Raw genomic sequence first — 7212 nt, forward strand, 5'->3', positions numbered from 1 at the left:
ATCACATGGGGTGTCAACTGAAATTTGTGACTGGACTGAGCACTTTTTTGTAGTCAGGACACAACATGTTATCTTGGGTGGAGTCATTGTTAGACGTAGAAACAACTTCGGGTGTGCCCCAGGGAAGTGTGTTGGGACCCTTGCTGTTCATGTTGTATAGTAATGACCTTGCAGACAATATTAATAGTAAAATCAGGCTTTTTGCAGAGGATGCAGTTATCTTTAATGAAGCACTATCTGAAAGAAGCTGCATAAATTTTCAGTCAGATCTTTATAAGATTTCAAAATGGTGCAGAGATGGGCAACTTGCTTTAAATGTTGAGAAATGTAAAATATTGTACTTCACATAACAAAAAAACATAGTATTATGTATTATAATATTGATGAGTCAGTGTTGGCATCCAATAACTCATACAAACTTCTGGGTATAACACTTTGTAGTGATACGAAATGGAATGATCGCTAGGTTCAGCCGTGAGTAAAGCAGATGGTAGACTTTGGTTTATTGGTAGAATACTGGGGAAGGCAATCAATCTATAAAGGAGATTGCTTACAAATCACTTATGATACCAGTTCTAGAATATTGCTCAAGTGTGTTGGACCCACACAAATTGTCATTGTTTAATTTGTGGCAGAGTGTCACAGAGGTACTGAAGGAACTGAACTGGAAGACTCTTGAGAACAGATGTAAACTATGCTGAGAAAGTCTGTTAACAAAGTATCAATAACTGGCTTTAAATGATTACTCTAGGAATATATTATGAGAGGTCAGCACTAGTGCAACGAGTTGTTCAAGTGATATTCATTGGACTGTTGCCTGTGAACATGTGCCACATCAGTGCTCTTGGTAGAGAGCTGTGGTTGTGATGTGGCTTTGTTGTTTCTCCCGCGTAGTGATTTGCGAAGATTGGAAAAATCGAGATCCGAGCACTGATTAAGTGCTTCGTAAAGAAGAAGGAACTAGACATTGATTCTAACTATACTTCTTCAGTATTGTTCAAATGTGTGTGAAATATTATGGGACTTAAACTGCTAAGGTCATCAGTCCCTAAGCTTACACACTATTTAACCTAAATTTTCCTAAGGACAAACACACACACCCATACCCAAGGGAGGACTCGAACCTTTGCTGGGACCAGCCATCTTCAGTATTATGTTGACACTTTCGCAATTCTACAGTTGGCAGTGTATATACACTTTTCATCAATGATTCAAGTGCTTTTTGCTGTGTTTAATAAATTGCATTATGCTTACACCACTTCAACACATGGTGTGCTCCAAACTCTTTTCTCCCTTTTGAGCTACTAGCACACAGTACAAAGCATCTGTCATGCATTTATTTCTGTGGTTACAACCTTTTCGCAAATATTTAGTCGATGAGCCATCAAAATTAATTGGAGCTTCCTCCCTGGTTTTCATGTTTTCATTCAATTTTTTTATCTAGTCACTTCTCCATCTCCAACACTCCAGTGCATTTGTGTCTCATTAGTTTAAATTTAATGTCACATGAGTGATATGTTCTCTTATGAGCTATCTGTCTCAGTCTGAATTTCTTTCCTATGGCATGATAGAGAACAAACAGAGAAATAAATGAACCACCACCTTACTGCACTCTGTTTCTTTGTATACGTTTTGTATTTGTATGAGGATAGATCATTACTCACAAAGTAGAAGAGATACTCAGCAGCAGATAGACACATATAAAAAGAAATATCATGTTAAGATTTAGGACAAAGTTTTTAGACCTAGTGTACTTATTCAGAACTTAGCTTTGGTAAAAAAAAGTTAGTCTGAAACCTTACCAGTACATCTTTCTTGCTGGGTTCCTGTCTGTTGTTCATCACCTGTTTTATTTGGTGATTATTACTCTAATTTCATGTGCAAAGTTATTTTCAGTACTGAATTTTCTTCAATTTAATTTTTTTGGCTGAATATCGGACAAAGTTAAGAAATCCCTTTTTAATTCTGAGAATACGAGATTGCTACAATGCTGAGTTTTTCTACATTCAGTCTTTAAAGCTCTATTAATATTATTAATAGACCGTTAGTTCTCTTGAGATTTCACACTCACTGCCCTGTCATTCATTCTTCTTCAATATTTATGGCTCTTTTTTTTCTTTTTTGTGACTTTATAATAAATATTTTACAACTACGCTATCAGTACCACAAGCCTACTGGATATATTTTCTTGACCTAAACTACAGTCATCTTAAGTTTCCTAAAAGTGTTTGCTCAGCCAACATTCAAAGAAAGTGCTACAGGCAGTGCAAGGGACCATGACAAATCTATACAGTTCTTGATCAATAGTGATGAAGTCCAATGATCTGCACCTGAAACACAGTTAATCTCTTGGATAGCAAAGTAGCTTTGATGTAAATTTCAAATGCAAAGGGCAATATTTTCCCAGTTTTACTCTGAAATTGGTAGATGAAAGCATAACATTCCATTCATTTCACTTCATGGGGACATACAATAAAACAAATGAAGAATGACTCTTTTATTAGATTTGATAACATATTTTTGCAACACTCTGGAATTTAATATAAAATATCAGAAAATATTATAATTAAGTTTTCATTTCTATATGTTCTTTACATAGTAAACTGCAGTTAAGAAATTATTTACACACACATACATATGCTGTATTTGTAAAATACATAGACAGACAATGCATAGCATTGATAATTTACATCTTTACTAATAAGAAAGATGGGAAAAAAAGATAACACATCTTGTATCAGATCGGTATGGAAAATAATCCTGATTCGTCAGGGTTTTTCTTTTTTACAGCTGCACAGAGCAGTAATTCAAAATAAAGTTTATGCTATTGTGATTGACTGAAAAATAGGAAATAATATTACACACTAACACATAGTATTTTTCACAGAATCCACTTTCATTACAGATGACTTGCATACACAGTTTTAAGTGCAGCAATATATTATTTGTAAAAATATTCAAGACATGAATGAGCTAAAGGTTATATGAAAAAAGAAACTCCGAGAAGAGCCTGTAATTTATTTGTCTGTTAAAATCAAATAAACTGAATCTGTATAGGTTTCATATTTTGGAATACCTAATAAACAAGTACACCTTGGTGATATCAATTAGGGCAAAGGAACAATAAATCATCACTTCAGTGGAACTTTTATATCGAGTTTCGTTTACAATGAGTTTGTAACATGTTCTGCAACAATGTTTGCAACATGTTGCAAATGAAAAAAGTGTGTTATACTGGCCATGTCACTACAGATCAAAGGAAACACTATTTCTGGTCTGCTACCACTAAATGCCACTATACAGTGCTAGTCTTTGTTTATGTTCTGTACTATTTTGTGTAGTGTTGCACGTTTCCTTGGACTGTGTAGCATGTAATGTCGCATTTTGAAAATGGAGAAGACAAGAAACAAGATACACAAACATGTCACACACGATGAGGCAGCCACTGGAATGCATATAGGGCCCGTTATAAAAATACTAAAATGAAACAGGACATACTACAGAAAATCACAGTTTCACTTAGCAACAGCGGCAATGATGTGGAAAAAAACTGAAGTCTCTTGTAGCTCAGTACAGATACAAGGAAAGAAAAATTGAAGAGACCATGAAATCTGACAGTGGTACAGAATCTTGGTATAAACTAAAGTGGTTTGTTTCCAATTATTTATGGTCCCTGGATGATATTCAGGAACCAAATGAAACAAGAGACACAACTGAAAAAAGAGTCCAGACAAACTGGCACGTAAGAGCCTCCACAAAAATGGGTGAGAGAGTGGAGGTGTGGTAACAGGAATATTGCAGGATGTTCTGCAGCCTCAGAACAGCGGGAGCGCTATACAGTCAGTCACTCTGGGAAGTCTGTTGCCAGAAATTTACATGGGCTACACTACCTACCACACACACACAAACACACACACACACACACACACACACACACACACACACACACACACAAATAATAATTTAAAAAATATATGACATAGTAACCAAGGCACAAGTGAATTTGTGCAGAAGAGAGGAGTCAGTAGTGAACGTGGATAAGTTAGGGGACTCATCAACTACAGACTCCTGTCATATTTGTTGGGACAGCCAGTGACAACAGAATGGAAGAAATTCTGTTTGTTGAAAATGATAATGATTTGGAATAATTTTAATCTAAATGTTTAAAAATAAATCTATTATCAATGAAACATATGTTTCAGTGCTATTACATAACTGAATTATGTTTACATAATCCTTCAACCACAGCTTGACAAATTCCAGGAACTATTTAAGATATGACATTTTGGTCTGAATACTGGAGTTGACCAGCAAGTGTGTGTGAAGTGTGCCTGCTTGTGTGAATGTGTGTCTTCTTTTGTGAAGACGGTTTTGGCCAAAAGCTAAATCTGTAACAGACTTCTCGCTGTGTTTGTCTGCAACTCAACGAGTCATCTTTACAGTGAGTAGCAATCTATCTTTTTCTTAATATTGTGATATTCCAGCCTTGAGAACCCATTGTTTGAGGTATGGCAGGGTTTTAAATGGGAATAAATATGCAAGGTTTTGATAGGACTTTATTGCTGCCAAAAAGGAAGAGTAGCAGCAAATCTTTGTTTCACAGGAGTTGCTTTTCAGACATTGTGTCTTCCTTTGAAAGAAGTGGCCCTATAATATTCATTAGAATTTCAAAATCAGATGTCAACATCCTAGTTAAGTTATGAAAAGCAGATCTGTCCTCCAAATTCAGCTTGTGCATGCCATCCCTGTCCCCGCCTTCTACAATGCTTCTGCCCACCAATCATGTGTTTTTCCGTCATCCGCTTATTTTGCTGAGTGTTAGCTACACAACACCACATACGAGGGTTGGAACATTAATAGTGGAAACTATTTATTTATAGCTCATACGAAATCGATATGTGTTTTACTGACCTTCAAAGTAGTCACCAGCATTGTGTATAACCCATTGCCAGCAATGTGGAAGTTGTACAATACTCTTAGCAGTGCCAGTTGTGTTGACAGTTCGAGCGGCACGGTCTATTGCCCGACGAATTTGTAGTAGTTCTGAAGCAAATGCCGTGAAGTGTTTCCTTCAGTTTAGAAATCGAGTTGAACTTACAAGGGCTTAAGTCAGGGGAGTGCAGTAGGTGGTATAGCACTTAGCAGCCTCATCAGTCAAACAAATCAGTAACAGTTTGCACTGTATGTGCTTGAGCACTGTCCTGCAAAATGATGGTCAGGTCTTGCAGAAAGTGTCATCACCTCTATGCTGTTCATTTTTGGAACACAACCTACAACCAGTTTAGAGACAGAAGTGATGACACTTTCTGCAGGACCTGACCATCATTTTGCAGGGCACTGCTAAGAGTATCCTACAACTTCCACATCGCTGGCAATGGGTTATAGACAATGCTGGGGACTACTTTTAAGGTCAGTATAACTTTGAAACACATATCTATTTTGTACGAGCTGTAAATAAATAGTTACTACTATTAAAGTTCCAACCCTTGTATCATTTATTCACCCTCTTCACTTTGCCACAGCATAGCTCTTGGTGTGAATACACGATGTGGAATGTTGCTGCCAGTTCAGCACAGCAGATGACATGAACACATATGTAAAAATGTTTGTCACTAGTGTAGATGGGGATACAAGCAACAAACATTGTTGCCAACATGTTGCAGACCTTGGTGAAACGATGTTGCACACAGAAACATATTTTTTTTAATTTTTTTTTTTTAATCTCAGAGTAAACGTGGCTGTAGAGGTTTATGCAAAACTACATAATTTCCCCTTCGTTTTATCTAAATATGTATATTTATTTTTGTTAATAAGTTTCATTTCCTCTTGGTCCTAGAGAGAGAGAGAGAGAGAGAGAGAGAGAGAGAGAGAGAGGAGGGGGTAGGAGAAGGGATTAGAGAGAGATGAAACATTGCTGCCTAGTTTCCCAATGTTTTTCTGTTTCAGGGTAAACTTTATCAATCGCTGAACACCACTCAGTGTCGCTGAAGCAAGTTACACGTATGGAGTTTTACATCATTTTGAAAATATGCTGAAGTGCTTCCAATATTTGTAGTTTTTCAATTTTTGAGTCAAGGTGCATATCTATTACAATTTCAACAAAGAATATTATGGCTGAATGCACTACTGACATCATTCTTTTGAATAAGCACTTCTCGTGAATGTCACAAAAGCTCAACATCCCAGGTACTGTTGTGTGATAACTGATCTCTTAAAACCGTTTATGCTTATTCTGAATTGGGACAGAAATACTATGTGGGAAAATGCACTTCCATTTAACGGTTCTTAGTTCTTATAACATTTCCACATGTAAATGTTAAAAGTTTATAACTTAGGCTACACAGCATAAGGAGAAAGATGCTTCCTTAATATATTTGTGAGATACAGTTAAAAACTGAAAGAGATACACAACAGAGGAAGAAAGAACAAAAACAATAAGTAGTAAAGACTCTTTAGTCTTTTTCTTAAATATACTATCTATTAAATATTTTTTCCTTAAAAAAAAAGAGAGAGGGTCAAGAGGACAAAAATACAGACAATGCTAGATGAAGGAAGTTCTAAAAGGTCAAGAAATAGGCATAACAACATTTTAATAATTGTAAGATAACAGGACAGTAGTGCGAGTGTTTTAATGGTGCAAAATAGCTTAGTTCTTGTTAATCAAATTCCTAAACCAGATTCTCCTCATGTGCAATTAACCATCTATTTTGCTCATCTTCTGCTTGTTTTACACCTGTTATCCATTATTCATACCTGTCACATTTCTCAAGCAGTTTGCCTTTTTTTTCTTCTTTTTGGGGAGGGAGGGGGAGGGGGGGGGGGGGGAGAAATATCAAAAGATCACAGTGTTCTGTAGTGCAAACAGTACATAACAATAGAAAATGATATTGCCGCACAAATCCAGTCCTCAATGCGGAGTGCCTTATCCAGTCTTTGATAATTTTCAGACTCGAAAATCTTCACATCATCACTTTACTTCAACCACTGTGCCTGACCTTTCCATGGCTAATCTTCTGTCGAGAAAAGTGTTTCATGCTGATGTAACGTACAATGATGATTGTACATAAACAGCCTTTTGCGTCACCTGAAAAAATGAGAAAGAGGAAAGAAAATCACTTAGGTCACACATCTCAACCTCAAACTTTATTTTTGGTTGCTTTTACATTTCTGAGACAGCTTAATGCTAATGACTGTGTGCATCAATTAAAAAGC

Source organism: Schistocerca americana, chromosome 3 (assembly GCF_021461395.2).
Source record: "Schistocerca americana isolate TAMUIC-IGC-003095 chromosome 3, iqSchAmer2.1, whole genome shotgun sequence".
Classification (NCBI taxonomy): domain Eukaryota; kingdom Metazoa; phylum Arthropoda; class Insecta; order Orthoptera; family Acrididae; genus Schistocerca; species Schistocerca americana.